Source organism: Equus caballus, chromosome 21, assembly GCF_041296265.1.
Source record: "Equus caballus isolate H_3958 breed thoroughbred chromosome 21, TB-T2T, whole genome shotgun sequence".
Lineage (NCBI taxonomy): Eukaryota > Metazoa > Chordata > Mammalia > Perissodactyla > Equidae > Equus > Equus caballus.
Window position 1 is genome coordinate 40,661,979 of NC_091704.1, and position 23,988 is coordinate 40,685,966.

Sequence of the window (23,988 nt, forward strand, 5' to 3'; positions counted from 1 at the left end):
TTCTTTTAGAAGAATGTTTAAAAACACGAGAAGAGAGTCACAATGAAATGTTGGGTTTGAAAGAAAGGATGTTAAAAATAGTATGTTCAGCATAAGCTAGAATTTATGCCGATATATTTATATACATACAAAGATGGAGAAAAAGATATACACTAAAATGCTACAATGATCATCTCTGGGTGGTGGGATTAGAGACTTTTTTGTTTATTGGGAGGTAGAATAGCACATTCCTTGCCTGTTGCTAGTATAACAAATTAACACAAATTTAGAGCTTAAAATAACGTATATTTATCATCTCACAGTTCTGTAGGTCAGAAGTCCTGTAGGCCCAGCTGATTTCTCTGCTCTGGGTCCCATAAGGCCAAAATCAATGTGTTGGCCAGCCAGGGCTCTTACCTGAAGGCTCTGGAGGAAACCGTACTGCTAGGCTCTTTCAGGCTGTTGAAAGAATTCAGCTCCATGTGGTTGGTTAGAGGACTGAAGCTGCCACTTCCTTGCTGGCTGTTGCCAGTGGTTGCTCTCAGCCTCTAGAGACTTTCAGCATTTTTTAGCTCATGGCCTCTTCATCTTGAAAGTCAGCAACTGTGGGTGGAAGTCTGTCTCATGCTTTACATCTCTCCTACCTTTTTATTCCATGGTATCCCTCTTACTGAACCCAGCTGCAGAAATTTCTTTGAATTTAAGGCCTTGAGGGATTAGACTGAACCTGGTTGGGCAATCCAGGAATTTCTAAAATTCCACTGATTAGCAACCTTAGTTTCATCTTCAAAGTCCCTTCTTCCATTTAACACAGGATCCGTGGATTAAGGTGTAGACATCTTTGGGGAGTGATTCTCTGAACTTCAACAAATGGTATAATGGCTAATGACATGGACGTTGGAGACAGATGACGTGCACGTCTTGCTTGTACTCCAGAAGCTGCCACTCAAGGTAAGTAGACTTTGGAAAAATTAATCCATTCATGTTCCAATTTTCTTGTGTATAAAATAGGGCTAATAGTTATACCTATTTCATTGGATATTCATGAAGGTTAAATGAGATTCTACGTTAAAAGCATGTGGTACAAGTCTCAGTAAAGGTTAACCATGATATTATCATTGTCACTCTTGATACATTTCTGTCTTTTCTACAATGAACCTATGTTAGTAATAGTAAGAAAAACAATACAAATTGTTTTAGAAGCAAGAAAGCTTAATCCCATTCATATGGTATGGCTGTTAGCAAATATATATTTTCCAATTTTGAAACAATTTTTTTATTATAGTATTTTCTCACTGAATATTTAATTTCAAATATGTACATTGTGATGCATATATATTTATTTACTGTATCCTCCAAGTGCAATAGTGCTCTCAATCTTATTCCTTGGTGTTTCTTCAGTGTTCAAAAAGTTTCTGGCGCTTGGTAGATACTTTACAAATATATGTTAAAGAAATGAATTTTTAATACCTACATACAAGAGCCTACTTGAACTTTAGGTCACCTAGCAACTTTTCTTTAATGTACATTCCTCACAAGGAAAAAAGCAAAACAGTTAACATTTATTTACTTTTAGGCTAAAGTTACTGAAAATTTAAATTTTCACTTGTCTAAAATGTTCTTCCATATTAGTATATTGAAAATGTATTGTTCTTATAAAACCTCCCAGTTGATGTGAAGACAGGTAAATGTACACAGTAATAATGTAATCATGTTGCTACCTTTTAGCCCACAAAGCCTAGATCTGATTTCAATTGTGAAAAACTATTATATATCCAAGCCAGTGAGATTTATTTTCTTTCATTGATAAGTAACGTTGGCTCTTAATATGTGTGATGGGACCAGAGAGTTATGTTTTCAATGTGTGACACAAATCTGTCGAAAACCTATTCATGAGCTCATCTTCTGCCTAAAACTTCCCTATCTGCTTGCTTAACCCCGAAATTCTACAGTTGTATTTCTCTTAGTAAGAGTATTTGCATTTTAATAGTGCACTGTTTAGTGTGAAGGAGGCTTGTAAAGACATGCTAGAGGGAGAAAAAGGAGAATGATGAAGGATGCTGTGTGAAGGAAGAGCAAGGGCTACCCTTAAGTGGCAAAGAAAGTTGAGAATAGGATCGAAAGATTGAGGGCCCTGAAAGACTCAATTCACCTTCATGCCTCTGGAGCAGCTCTTTTCTTAAGATATCAATGAGTTAAAATCTGGAAATCTTAGTCCATACACAATCCCACTCTGACAACTGAGCCCAGAGCCCAATGTTGGACAGGTAATACTTCAGTTTTGGTGGAATTGATGGGCCGTGGGGGAATTCACATGCCCTCTGTTAAGATTACATATAAATGTTCTCTCAGGTTGGTTAACAGTAGGGAGTGACCCTGGAATAGCTGGAGATTCCATTCCATGTGGTGGGTGATTATGGGAAATGTGTGACTAATGCCCATCTAGTGAGCCAAATCACATTTAGGCAGCTAATAGTTTGGCACGTTAATGTCTCTACTCTGTGTGTGTCTGATAACATGAGATGAGGATGTTGTATTATAGCTTTTGATTCAATCTTTACGAGGCCATTAGATCAAAAGAATCGTGAAAATAAAATAGTAAATGAATACATTGTTATGGTTCAGTGTAACAGACATGAAAAACCATAATTACATTACAAAAAGGAAAATTCTAAAAGAGCTTTGTAAAAATAAAACTTGATATATGGAAGAAGAAACTCTTTTGTTTTTAAAGAATAATATGAGGCTGAACTCTTTCAGTGTTTTCAGACTTCTGATATTCCATTAGCAAATTGTGAAATAAATTTAGTGGGATTCATCCAGAATTTTAAAAAATGAACTGGAATAGAATGGAAAACAGACTGCATTACATATAGGAAGGATAAGTGTTGAAGCTTTAAACTATTTTTTTTCTTTTTTGTGATGTCAAAGGTATATCTTACTGCAGGCCAAGATCACAAACGTTTCAAATTTCTCCAGAAGACCAGGGATCCTTAACCTGATGCCACAGAATACAGAGTCTCAAACTTGAGTGGGAAAAAAATGGCATCTTTATTTTCACTAAAATTGAATAAAATTTAGCACTGCCTTCAATTATGACTACAGGCAACAAGTCACAGTAGTATTAGCAGTACCTGTGACTTTGTCACCAATAAATATGCTATTTTTATATCATATTATGATAGTTGCAGATATCTCAAAATATTGTTCAGCCTCAACAGTACTCCAAAATTACAGTAATTATTCTAATTGACCCTAGACCCTGTTATTTACTATGATTATTAAGAAGCATATATATTACTGTATCATAATTTTTAACCTTTTGGTAACTATTCTAATGCATTAGATTCCTTTGTTATGTTGTTTGCTTTATTTTTATAAATATAAAAATAATATTTTAAGAACGTGAACATAGGTTTAAGACTGCCCAAGGACTTAGGGCTTCAAAAAAGAGAAAAGCAAAAAAGAAATCCTGAAGTGGGCTAAGAAATGCTGAAGGCAGTAGCTGTAACTTTTTCTTTGTGCCTCCAGAATTTAGTCTACTGCCCAGAACACAGTTTGTTCTAAAAAATCATTGTTGGATGACTTCCTCCTAGGAAAGCAACAAGTCTGAAGCAATACACTATGACTTAATGGAAAGAGTCACCAGGGAGATAATATTTGAATGGATTCCTGTAAAATGAATAGGAGGAGGATATACAAAGAGTCATGTGCACACTGATTGGTAGAGAACATGACTATTGTAAAAAAATAATCAATTCTCTATGGATGAAGGCTATATATGGCAGGCAGAACATAATATGTTTATATGAGTTTATAAGATTTGTGAGTTTATGGGGTAACAGGATAATATTTTCATGGATTTAGTTAGGGAAGGAGTTCTCAAACAAGACACAAAAAGTAATACAATAAAGAAAAAGTTTGGGAAATTTCATTATATTAAATTTGATGACTTATTTCCATCAAAAGTATCATAAAAAGGGCAAAAGCCAAGCCATAATGTGAGGGACACTATTTTCAACACATATACATATAACTAAAGGGTTAGTAACCAGAATATATAAAGAATTCCTACAAATCAATAAGAAAAAGAAAGTCAACCATGATGAAAAACATAGATAATCCATTTTCCTGAAGATAAAATGAGAATGAATCTTGAATAGGAACTTCACATAACACAACCCAGATGACCAAGAAACAAATGAAAATATGCTGAACCTCATTAGTCATTGGGGGAATAAAATGAGATACGAATTTATACAACAAAGTTGGTAAAAATTAAAAAGTCTGACAATACCAAGCATTGGCAAAGATGAGGAGCATCGGGAACTCTCATCCACTGCTGGTGAAAGTGTAAACTAGTACAACTACTTTGGAAAATAATTTGGCATTTCCTATTAAAATTTCTGGGGGATAGGAGACTTGCAATGTTCTATTATTTGATCCGGACAATGGCAGGCAAAAACAGAGAATATCAGTAAAAATTACTAAGGTAGAATTCATTTACAATGTGTAAAGCTGTAGAGAGTGTAATTCCTCTTTTTATGACGTGAAAAGGCCAGATGATCTACAAAATCACAACCTTTCTGGACTCCAATTAGGAGCTAAGATTGTAGGGCAATCAACTAGCCTGAAGTCTAAGGAAAGACAGACATCTCCAAGGAGAAAGAGAATGCAAGCAATTGCTTACCAAAGCATAGCATAGGAGAAAGAGACTTCAGACACCATACAAACACATTAGAATAATTGAACTAAAATTTTTATGAATTGTCAAAAGCTGAATGTGAGCAAATGTGAGAGAATAGAACCCCTGGGCCTGCAGACTCAAGGGAATTCTCCATGGATGCTCCCTGAAGGATCACAAGATTTGACATGGGGATGGGGAGTGCAGAAAAAGCCTCCCTGTGGTGCAGGCCTAGATGTGTGAAGCAGCAGCTACTATGGGAAATGCATGAACCCTCACACATATCCTTCTCTTCTATCTCCTCTATGGACCAAAAGCCTTAAACCACTATGGGGAGATCAGCAAACACTGTCTGTCTCAGGACACAGTGAAAGGCTATTGCTACTAAGGGAAGAAAATAGGAAAAAAATGAAAGAAACCCAGAAACTTCTTCTTGTGGGGATGGGAAAAGAATGCATCATAGGCCTAAACCATTAGAAATTACCTACTACAAGAAAAAGGGCAGAATCACTAAGGCCCACAGGCAAGACTCAGACACAGTGTCTGTCTAAGACTAGCTGAACTAGGACAACAGAGAATAACACTCTCTTCCTTCTTACTCTTGAATATCACCTTTGCAAACACTGAGTAGCAAACAACAGCAGTCTACTTCTAGAGGAGAGTCAAGAGCATGGAGAAGGAACTTCTCTGAGGTACACACTCAAAGGAAGAGCCTAGAGCTGACAGTGAAAGGATAACATTGAGAAAATTGGAAACCAGCCCTCACCTACAGGTAATGCTAAAGGAATCTGAAACTTGTAGTGCACTGAGAGTAATTATAGAAACAACAAAACCAAGATGCAGCTCATCTTCTGTCCAGATTGAATCTACTCCCAAAGCTAAAAGCCAAGCAAAGGGAAGTATGCCCATTTATATGCATAAACACTATCTACTTCAGACTCTACTGTCCTATACAAAATATCCAGCTTTCAATCCCAAACTGCAAAACACAAAGAGGCAAGAAAAATACAGCACATTGAGAAGCAGAAAAGCAATCAACCTAACCAAACTTAGATATGACCCAGATTTTGGAACCATAGATGGCGAATTTAAAACAGTCATAATCTATACAAAAAGGATCTAGTGTAAAATTCATGTAAAAATGAAAAACATGGTAATAAAGATGAGGAATGCCTTCAATGGACTCATCAGTAGAATGAACACTACTGAGGAAAGAATCAAACTTATAGATAAGTAATCAGAAATTACTCAAACTGCTACACGAAGAGAAAAAAAAGTGAAGAAAACAGAACATAGCATCCGAGAACTGTAGGACAATATAAAATGGTCTAACATACTTTTAATTGACATCCTAGGCAGAGAAGATGAAACTTGAACAGAAGGAATATTTGAAAGCATAAATTTTCCAAAAATAAAGCATCAAACAATGGATCCAAGAAGATAAGATGGCACCAAACAGGCTAAATCCCTAAGTAATTAGTGAAAAACTACAACTAGACATATTATATTCAAACTGCTGACAACCAAAGATAAAAAGAAAATCTCAAAGCCAGCCAGAGAAAAAGGTCATATTACATACAGAGGAACAAAGGTAAGAATTGAGGCAGATTTCTCATTGGAAATTATGCCAGGCAGAAAACAATGTACTGACCTGTTTGAAGTGCTGAAAGAAAAGAGAGAGATTGTCAACCCCGGATTCTAAACAAAGCAAAATTATTTTTCAAAAATTAAGTAGAGAAAAGTATATTTCCAAACAAACAGAAACACAGAGGATTCATTATCCACAGATCTGAACTATAAGAGATATAAAATAATGTTCTTCAGGCAGGAGACATATGACATCTAATGGAAACTTGAATTTCTACAAAGAAAGGAAGAGCATTATAAACAATATAAATAAAAGAAATAAAAACTATTTTATTTTATTATTTCCAATTGTCCTAAAAGATAATTGATCCTCTAAAACAAAACTAGTGGGAATGTATTGTACGTTTCTAGCACATGTAGGAGTAGAATGTATGACAACAGTAGCAAAATGAACAGAGGGAGGAATCTACTGCTGTAATGTTTTTGTATTACATGTGAAGCAGTATACAAGTATTTGAAGGTAGATTGTGGTTAATAAAAGGTGTGTAATGTAAACCCTGGACATCTTCAAAAACTTTTAGAGAGATACAAATTCCTACAGTAGAATCCAGAAGTGGGTCTGGCGCCAGACTGTGTTGTGTATATCAATACCGATCATCTTGTAACCACATTTTAGCAGGCCCATCCTGGCTGGGGACACAATTTTAATGTTTTTTTTTCACCAGAGTTTACCTCCACTCTCTGTGGCCCTGGACCTTAGCGCAATTTAATAAATATTTATTTTACAAATATTTTAAAGACTGTGTATATATCTTTTGTAATTCTTCTATATGTATATCTCATAAAAAAAAGAAAAACTAAATATGTGAAATGATTTGACAAATTTCAATGATAGGTAAATGAATTTTCATTATGCTATCCTCTAATTTTCTATGTTTGGAATGCTTTGTTAACTTTTTTCTAAAGGAAAAAAGAGCTTGAGGTGTCATGGAAACTGTGTTTAGTTTTTAAGTAATGGAGCATTGAGTCCAAGAGAAGGCATGACAGGGGTACCTCAAGGTTCTGAGAGAATCTTTTACATAAAAGTGATGAGACCAGGTCTGTCTTTCAGAAAGTTAACTTTGTTAACAGTGTGACCAGAGAAACCAACTCCAAGTCAAACCTTGACTGAATTTGTGCCAGGCATTCAATCAACTGTTTAGAAAGTCACACTGGTTTCTCCCAGCGGGGCTGCGTTTATGGCCCAATTTAATAGGCTTAGGAGATAGCCAGAACTGCATTAGAATTTCAGTTATGCCACCTTCTAAGTGTGTAGCTTTGGGGCACCTACTCTAAGCTGTAGTTTTCTCATCTTTAAACTAGCAATACTGCATCTTAACTCATGCGTTGCTGCAAAGATCATATGAGATAATGGACATAAAACTATGGCCATGTCTAATACATAGAAGACATGCATCAAATGTTAGTTCCCTTTGTTATTCTTTTGTAAAGAACCAAAGAACCATGCAGGGTCTGGTGTGCTGGGATGACCCCTCCATTTGATAGACTCTAAAGGTTTTCCTGGAGTAACCAAACAAGAGCAGAACTCTACTTTCTCCTCTGCCTCTTGCTTGTTATGAATTTGAATTTATCTCCTTGTGTCAGACAGTTTTTGTTGCTTAACAAGCTGCTCTAAAACTTAATGGCTTGAAACAACAACTATTGGTTTAGCTCACAATTCTCTGTCGCAGCAATGTGGGCTGTGTTTAGCTGAGCAGTTCTTTATCTGTGATGACTCATGTTTCTTTACTCAGATGGCAGTTGATGGCCTTATAGTCTAGCAGCTGTCTCTGTTGGCTAGGATGACAGCTAGGCTGATGAGGGTAACAGGGCCATGTGTCTCTCTTCATCCATCAGGCCATTCCAGGCTTGTCCACATGGTGGCAGTTTCAGGGTTTCCAGGATCAGCAATAGAGGGTGGAGCCCAATGTACAGCATTTTTTGATGCCCCTGTTTGGGGCAGGCTTGTTAAAGTCTCATTGGCCAAAGGAGGTTGTCTGGCCAACTTGGACTCAAGGGGTGAGAAACAGATTCCAACTTTTGATGGGAGATGCTCCAATGTCACATAACAAGGGTGAACGTAGGAACGGAAGATTCGCGGTCGTTTTTACAATCTACCACACGTTTGAAAAGATAAACTGAAGAAAGCAATAATCCTTTTGTGTCTACAACTTCATATGCAGATCCATTTTAGTCCTCTGACAGAGTCTAGCAATAGTCTTATGATAGGATTTTCTCCTAGATGATTAAAAAAGATGCTCCATAAGGTGAGACTAGTGACTGCTATCTATCTTGGGGGTAATATCCTTCAGTGCTAGTTTAGTATAGGGGAATCTTTCTGCTTTTATGGTTCAGTGCTTGGAAATGGAAGTTCTAGAATAGGAGTGTTTCAATTTGACTAAAAATATTTTTCTTGGAGCTCTGCTTGTCTAAATACTTAAACTATTAATTTATTTAAAAACCAAAGATGTTTGAGATTTTGTGCTACATGGGGAATAAAATTAGTACTTTACAAAACTTAACACATATTCCTTAAGAAAAGAGAGAATGGGTTTAACCTTGGAGAAATGGTAGATGTTAAAATCTCTCTAAAATGAAAATACATAAGATTGCTCTAATGACCTGGAAATAATTAGCCTATTAGATATTGGGAAGAAGAATACGATATTTGAAAAATTAGTGTTTTAAATGAGTAAAACCAATGTATATTTCATACTCCGAGCCATGAGTGCATTGGATTCTATCCTTCCTTCAGTAATTTATAAAAACTAATTGAGTTGTTCCAGTATTAGGGAAGAGGGATTGAGTCTCCTAAAATTAGAAATTATTTGCCTAAATAACTTTTTTATGGTCAAGAGGACCAGAAAGAGAAATGGGACATTTTAAGCAAATTTGTCTCCAAAGCATCATTTCTTTAGTAAGATTACATAACTCAATTTATTTTATGACAATCACTGATTCAAATAGTAGACTTGGTTTTAATTTTATATAAATTAAAGAATTTAACTTTTCCCCAATGTATTTTGAATGACTTTATTCACAGACCAAATCCTTTCTCACAGTGTCTGAAAGTTTTATTCTGTCTACATCCAAGGTTGTACATGATTTTCCGTGGATCCTATTTTCCTTTTTAGCTACTTTTTTTTTTTAAAGATTTTACTTTTTCCTTTTTCTCCCCAAAGCCCCTCCGGTACACAGTTGTGTATTCTTCGTTGTGGGTCCTTCTAGTTGTGGCATGTGGGACGCTGCCTCAGCGTGGTTTGATGAGCAGTGCCATGTCTGTGCCCAGGATGTGAACCAAGGAAACACGGGTCCGCCTGCAGCGGAGTGCACGAACTTAACCACTCGGCCACGGGGCCAGCCCCTCCCTTTTGGATATTTTTTATTTCAATGGAAAAGAACTGTAGATAAGTTTGAGTAGCTGCAGAAATTCAGTTGTTTAGATAACAACAACGGAAATTGTACGTAGCCTCAGTTGTGTTACTCATTTTTCCTTTCTTTTTTATCTTACTCTGAGTTTTGGTCTTAAATAATATTTGGATAGAGGCTGGCCCTGTGGCCTAGTGGTTAAGTTTCTGCTTCGGTGGCCCGGGTTTGGTTTCCAGGCGCGGACCTACACCACTCATTGGCAGCCATGCTGTGGTGATAACCCACATACAAAGTAGAGGAAGATTGGCAGCAGCTGTTAGCTCAGGGCAAATCTTTCTTAGAAAAAAAAATTTTTTGATAAAATTCTGTAGACTTCAGTCTTTATACATTGAATACTGCCTTAAGTAAGTACCATGTGCCATACATTGTGCTATGAGATGGACCTATGCAGTTGAAAAAATTAATCTTTCACAGCTACTTAATGTAAAGAGATACATAATGCCTAGACTTAGGAAATCAAACCTGAGCTACATGTACATTATCAAATCTGGTACCCAAAGGTGCTACCCAAACCTGGCTTGATATCAGAATAACTTGAGAAACTTTCAGCACTACTTATATTCCTGAGTTCCATATCCAGAGGTTATGATTCAATAACTCAGCAGCAGGGCTTGAGGATTTAGTCACTTTTTTTCAAAGCTCCCAAGATGATTCTGATGCAACTGGCCTAGTGCTGGTTCCAGGAAAGGCAATTGGGGACCACACATCTTGTTGAAATGTCTTAGAATAAATATGATAGAAATAACCTTGATGTGTATATTATTCTTGTGAATGTCCTCCTTTACTCAAAAAATGCATTGTTTATACCTCAGTTTCTAAAATTCAAATTGTTCTAATCAATCTCGGTGAATGCTGATGGTTTGTAGGCCAGTAACATGCAGTAGTTGCACAATGCTTGAGAAAAAAAATCTAGATAATTAATCGTTGGATTTTATTGCTTCACGACTTAAAGGAATCCACCTCCCCCTTGCTCTATAATTATTGGTGTCAAAAGCTGGAAAAGAAATTACAAGAAAATGAAAATATCAGGCAAGATTCAAAGACAAGAATCATGTTCCAGTAATTCAATGAATGGGTTATGAAATCTGAAAGATCAGGTCTTGAAATCTATGAGAAGAACAGCTGGTTGAAAATACCAAGGAACAAATAAAATTCATTGCATTATTTTCTCTGGTGGCCACTTATGGACCAGCTGAAGCATGTCACTTGTACAGAGTGAATACAGGCAAAAGCCAAAGGATAGCAGGAGAGCAACCCAGTAATAAGTATTCACACAGATGGAGTTTGACTTTGAGAACTTGAAATCCAATGATGATAACAAAAGCAATCATTCCTATATTGCTTGGTATTTACAGTTGACAAATACTTGACAAATGTGTTAACTCAGCTAATATTCGTAAAAAGATCTCCAACCTCTTCCTTTGATAAATTTGTGATGGAGGCTCATAGAAGTTAGGAGATTTTTCTGAGCTCACACAAGTAACATGAGTTGGGATTTAAATAACAAAAATGGCTTCTAAAAAATATTTTTTTCATCCTTTATTTTTTTCCTAGAATGCATCTGCCACATAATATTTAAAATTTCACTTTAATAAATAGGTCCTGTCCAGATTCACCAATATGTTATCTTGAGCCCTGGGCAAGGCTATAAACTCTCCTTACAAAATAATCTTTGTCATGGTACTCCATCACCTGCTCACACCCAAATCTACTTGCTCAGCCTCTGGTTTCTGCTTTGTGCCCCAAACCCTGCACGATTTCATGCGGCATTTCATGAAATGCCATTTCATGTGGAATGTTTCTTTAGTTCTCAACTATTGACTTCCTTCTCTTTTCACAGCTCCTTTATTTTCATACTGCTTAGTCTGAAAACCTGGCTGGCTCCCACCTCAGTGACTGGTCTTGGCCCAAGGACGCAAGCTTTCCTGCACAAAAACAGGGGACACTTTCAAATTATACACCAAATGCAGCTTTGCCTAAAGCTTATTAAAAATAATCCTAAAATGCCATATCATGGATTCTGTTTTACTTATAGTGACCATTTCATGTGAATGTTCTTGAGTAATATTCTTCTAGGTAGAGGAAGGAGAAGACACTCATCTATTTACACCAGTCCGTCAGCTCAGCCAGATCAGTAAAGTTAGAATTGATGGCTTGTTTGCGTTGCTTGTTTTGATGTTTATGATGGCTGAAATGATTAGGCGGGCTAGATTCACAGGTTCAGGAGAAACCTACAAACTGGATAACAAGTATCTGAATAATTGAATCAGGAAACCTAGAGACTTAATACTGAATTTTAATGCTGAAAGAGATCTCAGGGGTAATTTAGGTAAATTTCTTCACTACATGGTTGAGGAAATTGACTTACAAGGTCACAAACCCACATATTAAGCTCAGGTCAATGATTCTGTGACAAAGATATTCTTTAGAGTCCTAAATATTCATAGCTTTTCCCAAGTACTGTATCATAATTGACACCAACTGTTCACAGCTCTTTATATGATGACTGTGATAAAAACTTTTCTTTTGTTTCCAAGCCAAGGCTATGGGTGGGCTCAAATCACAGAAGCAGGGTTGAAATTCTGGAGTAGGGGAACCAGGACTGGGCTGAAAAGAAAGAATTCTCAGGATATGATCAAGAGAATGATTTGTCCACCAAGGCTTGGTATCAAGGAAAAGACTTTAAAATCTGACGGTGGGCTGGTAATTAAGCGTCTAATCACACCCAGAACAAAGCAGAGATGGATTTTAAAATTTTGGACCTTCACCTAAAGCAAAGGCATTTAGAGACAGCGCTACACAGTGGTTAAGAGTTTCGGTTTTGAAGCCAGAAACCCTGAGTTTGAATTGCAGTTCTGTCGCTTAATAGCTATATAGAAAATTGGTTTTTCTGTGACGCCTTTTCTTCTGATTCCAAACAGAAGATAATAATAGTACTGAGTTTAAACATTTGTTATGAGGACTGAATAAGTGGAGGACTTGTAACAGTGCCGGGAAGATTGTAAAAATTATATAAATGATTGCTAATAAATACTATGCCGACGTGTATGTACAATGATGTTTACTGCAGCATATTTATAGAATTAAAGAATTGGAAACAATAAAAATATTCTTTATGAGGGGTTGATTAAAGAGATTACATTATGGCCATACAAAGGAATATTACGTTGCTGTTCAAGAATATCAGGTGACTCCGAAGTTCCCACCTATGATATATGCTTAAGTAAATATTTTTACATATACAACAGGATGATATGATTTTATGGAAATATTCAAAAATATATGTTATGTGTGTAAGTCCCAAAGGTCTTGGTGTATTTACACGAATTTGTTGAGTGTTTCCCGTGAGGACTGGCACTGTGGCAGGAGTGGGCAGTGGCAGGGAAGAGCCAGTGAGAAGAACTTGCTATTTTCCTTTATTCAATTCTGCAATATTTGGATTATTTTTCAATCCACAAAAAGATTTTTTTACATGATAGTATAAATCTAGTAAAATCTGGGGTGAAAAGAACGTAGTAGTAAATAAGGTAAAGTTACGAGGAGTTAGAGGCAAGATGCTGATGGCTGCAGGAGCTCTTAGGTAACAAAGAGGGACTTTAAAATGAACTGTTACCCATAATATGTCCAAACTGATCTTGGAGGCCCACCCACTCATCCTTATGGAACATGTGGACTTGTGTTTCTTTCAGGTCACAGGAATACGTGAGTGGCATTAAATAACCTATGAGAGTAACGCTTCTCTTTGCTTACATACCAGGAGATACGTTACGTAAAGGGAAAGAAGTCTGCCTGTCATCTATGTAATGCGTATATAAAATGGCTTCTTGACACACTCTGAAATAATGACACAGCTAGACCCATTTACTAAGCCCCGGATATACTTCTCCAGGGCACTATCACACAATCGAAGGCTGAAATTAAGGGGACTTATTGATGAGTTCATTACTGCTGTGCCCTCTTTCAAATTAGTGGAGCATAACATACGAGGAACTGAAAAGCTTTAATTGCGAGACATGAGTGTGATGCAGTAAGAACCTGCAATTTGCATAGGGAAAAGAATCGGGTAGCACACTGATGGAGTGGTTGCAGGGCTTTGAAAATTGGAACATAATTGACTCCCCAAACATTACAGACTAAGTAAACAATTCATTTGTTTATAATTATTTATGAACAGTCTAACCTCAGCCGTCCTCTTTGGTAATGTTTTCTGCGTCAGTTTGAAGCACATCTTGTCACGGATTAAAGAAGTATGTCTGATAATATAAACCAGAAGCATGGTTTTATAGAATCATCTCTGCCCTGAATTTACCTTGTCTCCTAAATATTAGTGATATAAAAAAAGATTAAGGAGAAAATGAGACGAGGCAGAGAAAGTAAAGTAAAACTTTAGTCCTACGCTTCCATATTGACTCGTCTATCGATTATATTTATTTAACTTTATTTAACAAGCACATATAATGCTTACATATCTTTATAGTTATCAATTTAGGGAAGCTATGGTTTTCAAAATGTAGTTGCTTAGACAAGTCATAAACAAATGGCCCACCCATTCTGAAGGTTATCAAGTTAATTGACCTGCTGATTATAAAGGATTCCATAATCTTGGCTCTAAGGATGTAGATGACAGTTAAAATTCTTCACACCCTGCCTGATAGTAACCTTGATCATGTCTCTCCCACCCAGCTTATGGATGTCTGTGTAGACTCTCCTTCTTTATCCTTATGATGTTACTCTTTCATTATTAATTTCATGAAAAATGATGTATAAGGTTTATAAGAAATTATAAAGCTAAGGGACATCAAAACAATTTGAATGTGGAAGAGGCATATATACAGTAATGTGTTTAAACATAGTATGATATATAAATTTTTCATTGTCTATCTCAACCTATATTTACTTTACATGAGTTAGGAAATCTCAATAACAGGTCAATTTATCCATATATGGCAGATTCAAACTCAATGTTTATTGCTTGCAGTTCGTTTAAAAAGTAAACATAACGAAAATATTTTACTACTATTAACAGAGTATGAATGTCTTCTTGGTGTATAGCTCATCATTGTATTTCATTTTTGAGCTTCCTGGTTTCATTCTGTAGAGCTGAGATGAGAGTCTAATATGTAATGAACGTGGGTCTGAGTGAGAGCTCCAGTCTTCCCCTTTACCATCCCACATATTTACATTTTGATGAACATAATCATTGACAAGCATTTGTGAGGAAGGATTATTTAGGGCGCAGTAATATTAGTCTCCTCCTCCTCCTCCTTCTTAAACATGTTTTACCATATCAAATTGGCACAAAAACGTGAGGGACGTTTATAGAAGCGCTTAGGAACTATTAATGTGCCGTATCAGCCTCTTTAAATAGATAACAATCAAGCAGAGAGAATACCTCGTGGTCAGACAGAACAGGGGAATTTTGAATGCTGTGTGTGTAGAAAAACGGCTTCTCCATTTCATACTCAATATTGGCTATACTATTGTTTCATATTCTCTGAAAGTGCAATGAATTTTAAATCTTAAGACACAGAATCAATATTTTGCTTTTTAATTACAGTTTAAAGTTTAACAATACTAAACTAATTCTATTGTTTAAGAAGTAGCCTTTTCAGGCTCCTATAAAAATTCTAAAATATTCTTCCTCACAAAAAGAAAAAAGAGAGAGATAATGGTCAACATTTATTCTTCCTTCAAATAACCTATATGAAATGCACTGAGAACCAAGTGATTGGTTTTCTCTTTACAGCGGGCTAGACTCCTTCTACATGATCTCAGCAATATCTTGATTGATAATATATTCAGTCTCTGTGACATGGTGGCTTGTGGCATAAAAGTACTGAAAGAAGCAGGAATCTTCAGGTTGCCAGTTCTGCCGTAGACAACGTAAAATTTCTCACCAAGATGCCTCAACTTTGAAATTTTGTAAGTTGAGAGAAAGCATCACTTTCTTGGTTGCCTAATGGGCTTATTTGTGAGAATCAAATTGAATAAGCTCTTAGAAGACTATAAGGCATCACAGAAAACTGAGCCCGACAATTACAGCTTTGACCGCTTGTCCCTTTCATGTGGAAGCCCACTGGATATCCCCACAAGCATATCTGACCAGCACCTGAAAGTTAATCAGCCCAATACTTTTTTTCCCCTCACAAAAAAAAAAAAAGGGATTTCATTCTTTCCCTTAGTAGTGATAAATAAATGAACAACAATAGGATATACTGGAGTATATGAGGAAGCCTTTTGGTATAAAACTAATTCAGCTTGACCTTGTTTTTTTTTCTCCAAAAGGGCCTGACATGGCCTGTTGCGCAGGTATTGTACATCTGCTTTAAACATTTACTATGTCCTAAAGACAAGAATGATGCCCTTAAAGATAGGGATGTAACTTCCCTCCATATCAGCACTTCTTTAAGGATAAGCATCCCCTCCTGGAAACTAAGGATTAATTGCTGATCTGCTGTGCTCAGCTTGTGACTACTGACCTATTGTGCCAGTTAAGCATCTCGTGACAGTAGTAAAAGACATCTTTCTGTCATATGGGATGTATGCTCTTCATTCCAAAAAGGTATATGACCACTGTACACCCCACTCCTTTGATGCCATTCCTTCCTTGGGGAAGGAAGGCCCCGGGCTATAGTCCTCAGACCTAGCATCTAATAAACTCACCCCAATTTTGATTTAAAGATCACTATGGATTATTTGCATTGACAATGACATCACCAATTCTTCTAAACACTCACACCAGACACTTAGGCAGAATCTTTATATTTTCACCTCTCTCTGATCCTCCACATGCCAAGCAGTTTTCTATCATTATCTCTATATTACTAGTATCTTTGGATCTTGTACCTTCCTCTCCATCTCCACCACCTCTAGCCAAGGTATCACAACTCTCCCCTAGCCTGGGAGCCTTCTCCTAACCTAGTCACTCACCTCCAATTTCTTACCTTCTATTTATAACCTAAATGCTTCTCAACCAGGGAGATTTTCCTGACCTATTCGATCAAGATGTGCTATTTCCTTGCCTCTGTGCTCTATAATACTTAGCTTTCATTTTCCCTGTTTTTTCCCCCCCATACAGTATGATGTTATAGGGAATGCTTGGGAAAACTCAGGAAAAACCCTGAATAAAGGTATTAAATTGTGGTCATCATTCTATGTAAAGTAAGCAGCCACAGAGGGATGATGAAAAATGTATGCAAATACCCTTTTTGAGAATTCATGCTTTCTTAATTTATTTAAAGAGAAGTTGTTCCCTTTGTTCAAAGTCTGATGGAATTTCTCTGGGCAAGGACTGGGAATTTCCCTGGGCAATTTCTTCTGAGATTAGCCTTAGGGGATACTGTTCTCAGATTTCATTTTTAGCCACTTATGGCCCAGGCAAGCTTCCATAACTAAGTCAGAACCCTCTCCCTTTTGCTAGGAGGGAAGATGGACCAAGTCCTACATCTCTTCCATAGGTGCCCAGGCACCATCATCACCATGCCTCTACCCTCCTTCATGATCTTTGACCCACAGCCACAGAAGTAAGCAATGTCACACTGGGACCTGGACCTTTCTGAAAAGTGACGTGATCACCTTCAGACTGAGAGCTGAAAGCAGTGTGAGTAATAGGATAGTTCTAAGGAGTAAATGGGATGTGGAACTCTTTGACTAGTTTCTGTCTCTTGGTGTCCTGAGATTTTTATCTTATTGTGTTTATAATGTAATGACATAACCAACAGAAGAGCATTCTTAAATTTGGAAGGCCCTTAGTTTTAGATAGATAGATAGACATAAATTATGTATACTATATATATACATATTATATATTGTACATATAATTATAATTACTATTTAATACTATCATATATATGCAACTGTAATGTATATATTATACATACAATTGTAATATATGCATATATAATGATAAGCTCAAACTCTGAAGATGTATTTTTTTGGTTTCAAATCCAGTTCTTGTTGGGCTGTTAATCTTTAGCAAATTCTTTAACTAATCTCCATGTGACTCAGTTTTCTCTTCTGTAAAACGGAGAATAGTGAGGATTGAATGAATTCATACACATGAAATGCTTGAACAGTGCAGTTGACTCATAGTCATTTATTGACTATTGTATAGTCAATAAATCTATAATATGAAGTACAAGAAGAAGGAGGAGGAGGAGGAAGAAAAGGAAAGAGGGAAGAGAAGGAGAAATGATCTTCTTTATGGGAGGACCATGGAGCCACCGAAAAGACAGATCATGTCTTATACATGTTTATATCCCTTGTAGGATTTAGCTGATAACAGGTACTGAGTAAGTGTTTGAGCCAATGGGTAAATAAGTAAGTGAATACAGAGAAGTACCAAGTTGTAGTCAGCCATAGCTGACTGATGCTTTGCTTACGTTGGCTAAGCACTGCAGTGGATTCATGAGTTACTTTTGGTGTTGTGAAAACTTAACCACAGATGTAAAATGTGACCTCCCAGACTTTGAGGCACATAGAGCATTTGGCAATCATGACGGAAGATCTGGAGTGAGAAGCACCATTCCTGTCATAGTGATGTATTTCCACCAGTTTCCTGCAAACTGTGCATATTTCTGACTTAAATCAGTGTCAAATCCCATCGTCTGACAGACCCAGACCTCCCTCCTGCTCCCTAAATCTAGAAGCCTTATCCCTTCTGGGGTTCTCTGAGGAATGTGTGGAGAAGATACCAGATTTGAATTTGGAGTGACTGTAGTGGACATTTTCATGGTCTGTCAACACAGAAGTTAATCTGATAAACTATATATTCTTACGTATTAGGGAACAATGTGTGAGCCCTTGGAAAAGCTTTGGCATTTTAGAGGATCAGTGAGTACTAGAGGTTTTCTAATATTTCATTCATCCATTCATTCATCCCACTATGTGCCAGTGGTGAAAATTCAAAGGTGAATAAAAGTTGCCCTTGGCTTCAAGGAACCTACAGAAACAGATGACCAATTGTTACATTTTAGAATAGGGTATATATTGTTGTTGAGTTATTTCTCGGCAACCCTTAAATCACACCTTGTGAATAACTACTGACCACACATACAGCTATCCTGGAATACTATTCTGTAACCAAAGACAGATCTGGAAGGTGAAATGTGAAGAAATCATTATCTGTCCAGGGATTCATCCCACAATGTCACAAACAGGTTTTCCCAAATCTTTTTATTTTTAGGCTATAAAATAGAGCTATTCGTACTGATTTTGCTCAGCTCTTATCTAGATCTACAAGGCACCAATTTCATATGCTTATGATTACTCAGAGTCAGAAGGAAGCAGATCAGCTCATGTGTGGCCTGAAGAAATATCTGAAAACTGTACTTTTAAAGTGAAACACTCATCATATTAAATACTGTTATTTTGCTCATTACAAAATTAATATTCTCATTGCAGGAAATGTAGATAACAGTAAAAGATAAAGAAAATGGTAACCTATCATCCATAAAAGCAAATTGCTAATATTTTGACCCATTTTGGTCTAGTATTTTGTACAATTCTGAGAATGAATTTATATGTGAATATTAATACATGAATAGACAGCTATTTTGGTATGTTTTCTACTTTTGGTTTAATGTTTATGGTATTATAAGATATTTCTGGGGGACGACCTGGTGGCACAGCGGTTAAGTTTGCACATTCTGCTTCAGCGGCCCAGGGTTCACTGGTTCGGATCCCAAGTGTGGACATGGCACTGCTTGGCAAGCCATGCTGTGGTAGGCATCCCACACATAAAGTAGAGGAAGATGGGCATGGATGTTAACTCGGGGCTAGTCTTCCTCAGCAAAAAGAGGAGGATTGGCAGCAGATGTTAGCTCAGGTCTAATCTTCCTCAAAAAAAAAAAAAAATTAAATAAAGAAATAAAATATACTGGTTTCTCTACAAGACTTTTTAGTAGTTGCCTAATATTCCATCAATCCTTCACATAACTTATTTCATTATACTCTTATTTATTGTACATTTCAGGTTATTCCATTTCTTTTGCAGTTATATGCAACACTGTGAAGAACATCTTGGAACTGAAATTACTGGATCTTTATGATTTTTCCAGTTTAATAAATCTTTGCTGACTCAAAGGTTATGAAAATTCTCTGTTTCCCTCTGCAAGGTTTGTTGTTTTACTGTTCACATTTAGACCCATAATCCACATGGAAGTGATTTTTTGTGTATGATGTGAGTTAGTGGCCATAGTTTATTTTTGGCTATGTGCCTATCCAGCTGATACAGCAACGTTTATTTACAAGACCATTGTAAATGGTCTCACTACAATTCACTATTAACTTTTCCAAAAATTTTTATTAATTTTTCATAAATATATATTTTCATTTGTTTTTAGATTCTACTTTTCCATTGGTCATTTTGTCCAAACTTGGGCCAAAATAATGGTGTCTTATTTACTGTATTATTTATTACTTATTTACTATGGCTTTATCACAGCTCTGACATCTGCTTAATAAGACCTTTAGCTTTGTTCTTCCAAAATGCCTGGGCTATTCTTAGCCCTTTGCTCTTCCATGTGAATTTTGGAATCAGCTCATCAATTTAAAAAGGAGCAATAACTGTGATATTTATTAGGATAGCGTTGAAAGTATTGATTAATTTGGGGAGAACTGTCATCTTTTCAGTATTGAGTCTTCTAAGCCATGAAACGATATATCCCTTATCTATTTTGCTCTTTCATTTCTCTCTTTGGCATTTTATAGTTTTACATGTAGAGATTTTGTACATTTTAATTTAAATATATTCCTATATATTTGATATTTTAATATATTTGCTAATGGCATTATCTCTTAAACTTAGTTTTATACATAATTGTGTCTAATACATAGAAATACGGTGGATTTGGGTTTCTTGATTGATCATGTAGCTAGCAATCTTTCTCAATGTACTATTTTTAAAGTTTTTATTTTGAAGAAAACTTACAGAAAAGTTGCAAGAATAGTACAAAGTACTCCTAAATATCCACCGACCTTCATATTTTGCCACATTTGTTTTATTTTATTCTGTATATAAAATAACAATACCTATTATTATTTAGCATCTATTATTATTGTTGTTGCTGAATTACTTAAGAATTAACTGCAAACGTTAGGAACATATACTCTAATTATTGCTGTATTACCTATTAAAAAGAACGATATTTTCTTACATAAAAAGAGTAAAATTATAAAGGGCGCTAAATTTAATTTTCATACAATACTATTATCTAACCTGTAGTGTATTATCCAGTTTCACCAATTATCCCTATAATGTCCCTTTTAACAATTTTATTTCTCCTGATCATGGATCCCATCAAGGCTCACACACTGCATCTGGGTATAGCATCTCCTTAGCTTCCTCTGACCTGGAACGGTCCCTCAGTCTTTCTTCGTCTGACACGACAATGGAATTTTTGATGAGTACAGGCTGGTTATTTTATGAACTACCCCTCAATTTTTGTTTGAATACTTCCTACAATTACATTCAGATTATTCATTTTTGGTAGAAAATCACATAAATGGTGTAATCTTTTCAGCACATCACAGTGGGAGAAATATGATGCCAGTTTGTACCAGTATTGATTATGTGAATTACATGTTACTCTATGATATTTTGGATGTATTGGATTAAAAATATACTGCTAACATAACTTTACCTGTTCTTCTTTTGTATTGATTTTAGCATGATTTCTAGATCATTGAAATTATACACCTGACTTGCATTATATGTCTATTGGACATGGCTGCCTTACAGCATCCACTAAAAATATAAAACAAAGAGGCATACAGAATAAACAACTAGTAAAACAAAACAAAACAAAAACTACATCTACAAGAAGACAGGAAGAGAGGAAAAAGAAACGACAAAGGTACAGGAAAATAGAAAAATAGCAAGATAATAGATTCAAACTTTACTGTACTTTAAATTACATCAAATGTAAATGCTCCAAATACTGCAATGAATAGTCAGAGAATGCCAGACTGGCGAAAAAAAGCATGACCCATCTTTATGTCGTCTACAAGGGATCCAATTTAAAGACAAAGACACAGATATGTACAGAGGTAAAATGAAAAAGGAAATGCTTTGCAAATATTGATAGAAAACCTGGAGTGGCAACGTTAATATCAAATAGTTGAAGACATCAAGACAAGGAAGACTATCAGGTATAAAGAGGGGCAATCTGTAATGATAAAGAGTCAACTGATCAGGGAGATACAATGTTTCTAAAGGTGCACGTATGTAATAATAAAGCTTCAAAACACACCAAACAAAAACTGACAGAATGGAAAGGAGAAGACGACAAATCCACAGTTGCAGGGGTGGAGATTTCAATACTCTTATCTCAGTAATTGATAGAGCAAGTAATCAGAAACTCAGAGAGCATACAGAAGACTTGAGCAGAATTATTCACCAACTTGTTCTAATGACGTTTTTAGAATATCCTATCCAACAACAGCAAAATCCTCATGCTTTTCAAATGCACATGGAAAAATATCACAACTGACCGCATTCTGGTCTAGAAAGCAAGTCTAAAGTAATTTTAGAGGATTAAAGTCACTACATTTTAAATACTGTGTAATTCTGTGTAATACTGTGTATGTTCTTTGATCAAAATTGAATTAAATTAGAAATTAATAGTGGAATGCTATCTTGAAAACCCTCAAATATTTGGAAATTAAATAAAACACTTCTAAATAAAGTATGAGTCAAAGAAGAAATCACAAGAGAAATTAATAAATATTTTGACCTTACTCAAAATGCAAATATGCAAAACAAAATGTATAGAATGTGACTAAAACAGTGATTAGAAGTAAACAAATACCTTCAAATGCTTATATTAGAAAAGAGAAAAAGTCTGAAACTAATTACCAAATCCAATCTCAAGGAGCTATAAAAAGAAGGGCCAATAAAACCCAAAATAAACTAAAAGAAGGAAAGAAAAAACATGCGTGAAAATCAATAAACAAAATTCATTAAAATCAATGCAATCAAGAGATTAAACAATTAATACATTTCTAACTAGATTAACCAAGAAAAAAAAAGACAGAAAAACACAAATTATCAACATCAGAAATAAAAGAAGGGAAATAATTATAGATCCTACAGAAATTAAAAGGATAACATGGGAATTTAGGAGCAACTTTGTGGTAGGCAGAATTCTAAGATGGCGCCAAAGATTCCCACCCCCAATATACCTGCACTGTTTAATCCTCTCCCCTTGAGTGTGGATAGGACCTATGAATATGATGGGATAGTCACTCTCATGATTACTTGACATTATATAATACTCTGTCTTATCAGACTGGTGCAAGAGATTCACCTGCTGGCCTTGAAGAAGTAAACTTTCCTGTTCCCAGAGGGCCTGTGAGAGAGCCTCATGGTAAGAAGTGATGGGCAGCTTCCAAGAGCCGAGAGAACCCCACACATGACAGGAAGCTAGAAGATGGGGAATTCAAGAGCTGAATTCTTCCAATAATCACATGACCCAAACTGCAGAAAGGAATGCAGCTCTGCAAATCCCTACATTGCAGCCCGGTGAGACCTTGAGCAGAGGACCCAGTTAAGCTCTACCTGCTTGCCTGCCCACAGAATCTGTGAGGTAATAGATGTGTGTTGTTTTAAGCTACAAAGATTTTGGTCATTTGTGTTGCAGCAATAGAAAATGAATACAAAGTTTATGCTAATCAATTTGATGACTTGGATAAAATGGAGAAATTTATTGACTCAAATTACACAACCTGGCATAAAAAGAAAAGAACTTCTGATAGGTCTTTGTCTTTTTAAAAAACTTGAATTCATAAATTGAAAATTCCACAAGATACACTACTCTAGGTCCATGTAGCTTTATTGGTAAAATCTAAGGAAGAAGCAATATTAATCCTATATAAACTCTTTCTAAGTGTATAGGAAGAGGGACTGCTTCCTAACTTATTTTATAAGACCAGACTACTCCAATACCAAAACCAGAGAAAGACATTGCAAGAAAAGAAAACTATAGACCAACATTCCTCATGAACACAGACACAAAAATCATTTAAAAAATAGTAAATCAAGTTCAACAATATACAAAAAGCATAATATATCATGACCAAGTGACGTTCACTTTAGGAATGCAAGATTGATTTAACATTTGACCAAATAAAGTGTGTTTCAGGAATATAAATTCCATTTAATCTTGAAAAATAATCAATGTTTTTTACCATAACAACAGATTAAAAAACTTCCATGTGATATCAATAGCTACAGAAAAACTTTCTCATGATTTTCAACATTCATTCATAGC

General features: G+C 35.9%; 1 long non-coding RNA gene across 2 annotated transcripts; it reads left to right on the plus strand.

Annotated features, from left to right (window-relative positions):
* The first annotated feature begins 471 nt into the window (after nt 1-471).
* Nucleotides 472-23,393, plus strand: LOC138919709 (uncharacterized). 2 transcript variants are annotated; one of them, XR_011430126.1, is made up of 4 exons: nt 472-930; nt 19,713-19,833; nt 21,387-21,868; nt 23,007-23,393. It is a non-coding gene; the product is annotated as an uncharacterized lncRNA (long non-coding RNA). The 2 variants fall into 2 exon arrangements; XR_011430125.1 differs by lacking the exon at nt 23,007-23,393 and having other exon boundaries at nt 21,387-22,784.
* Nucleotides 23,394-23,988: the final 595 nt, after the last annotated feature.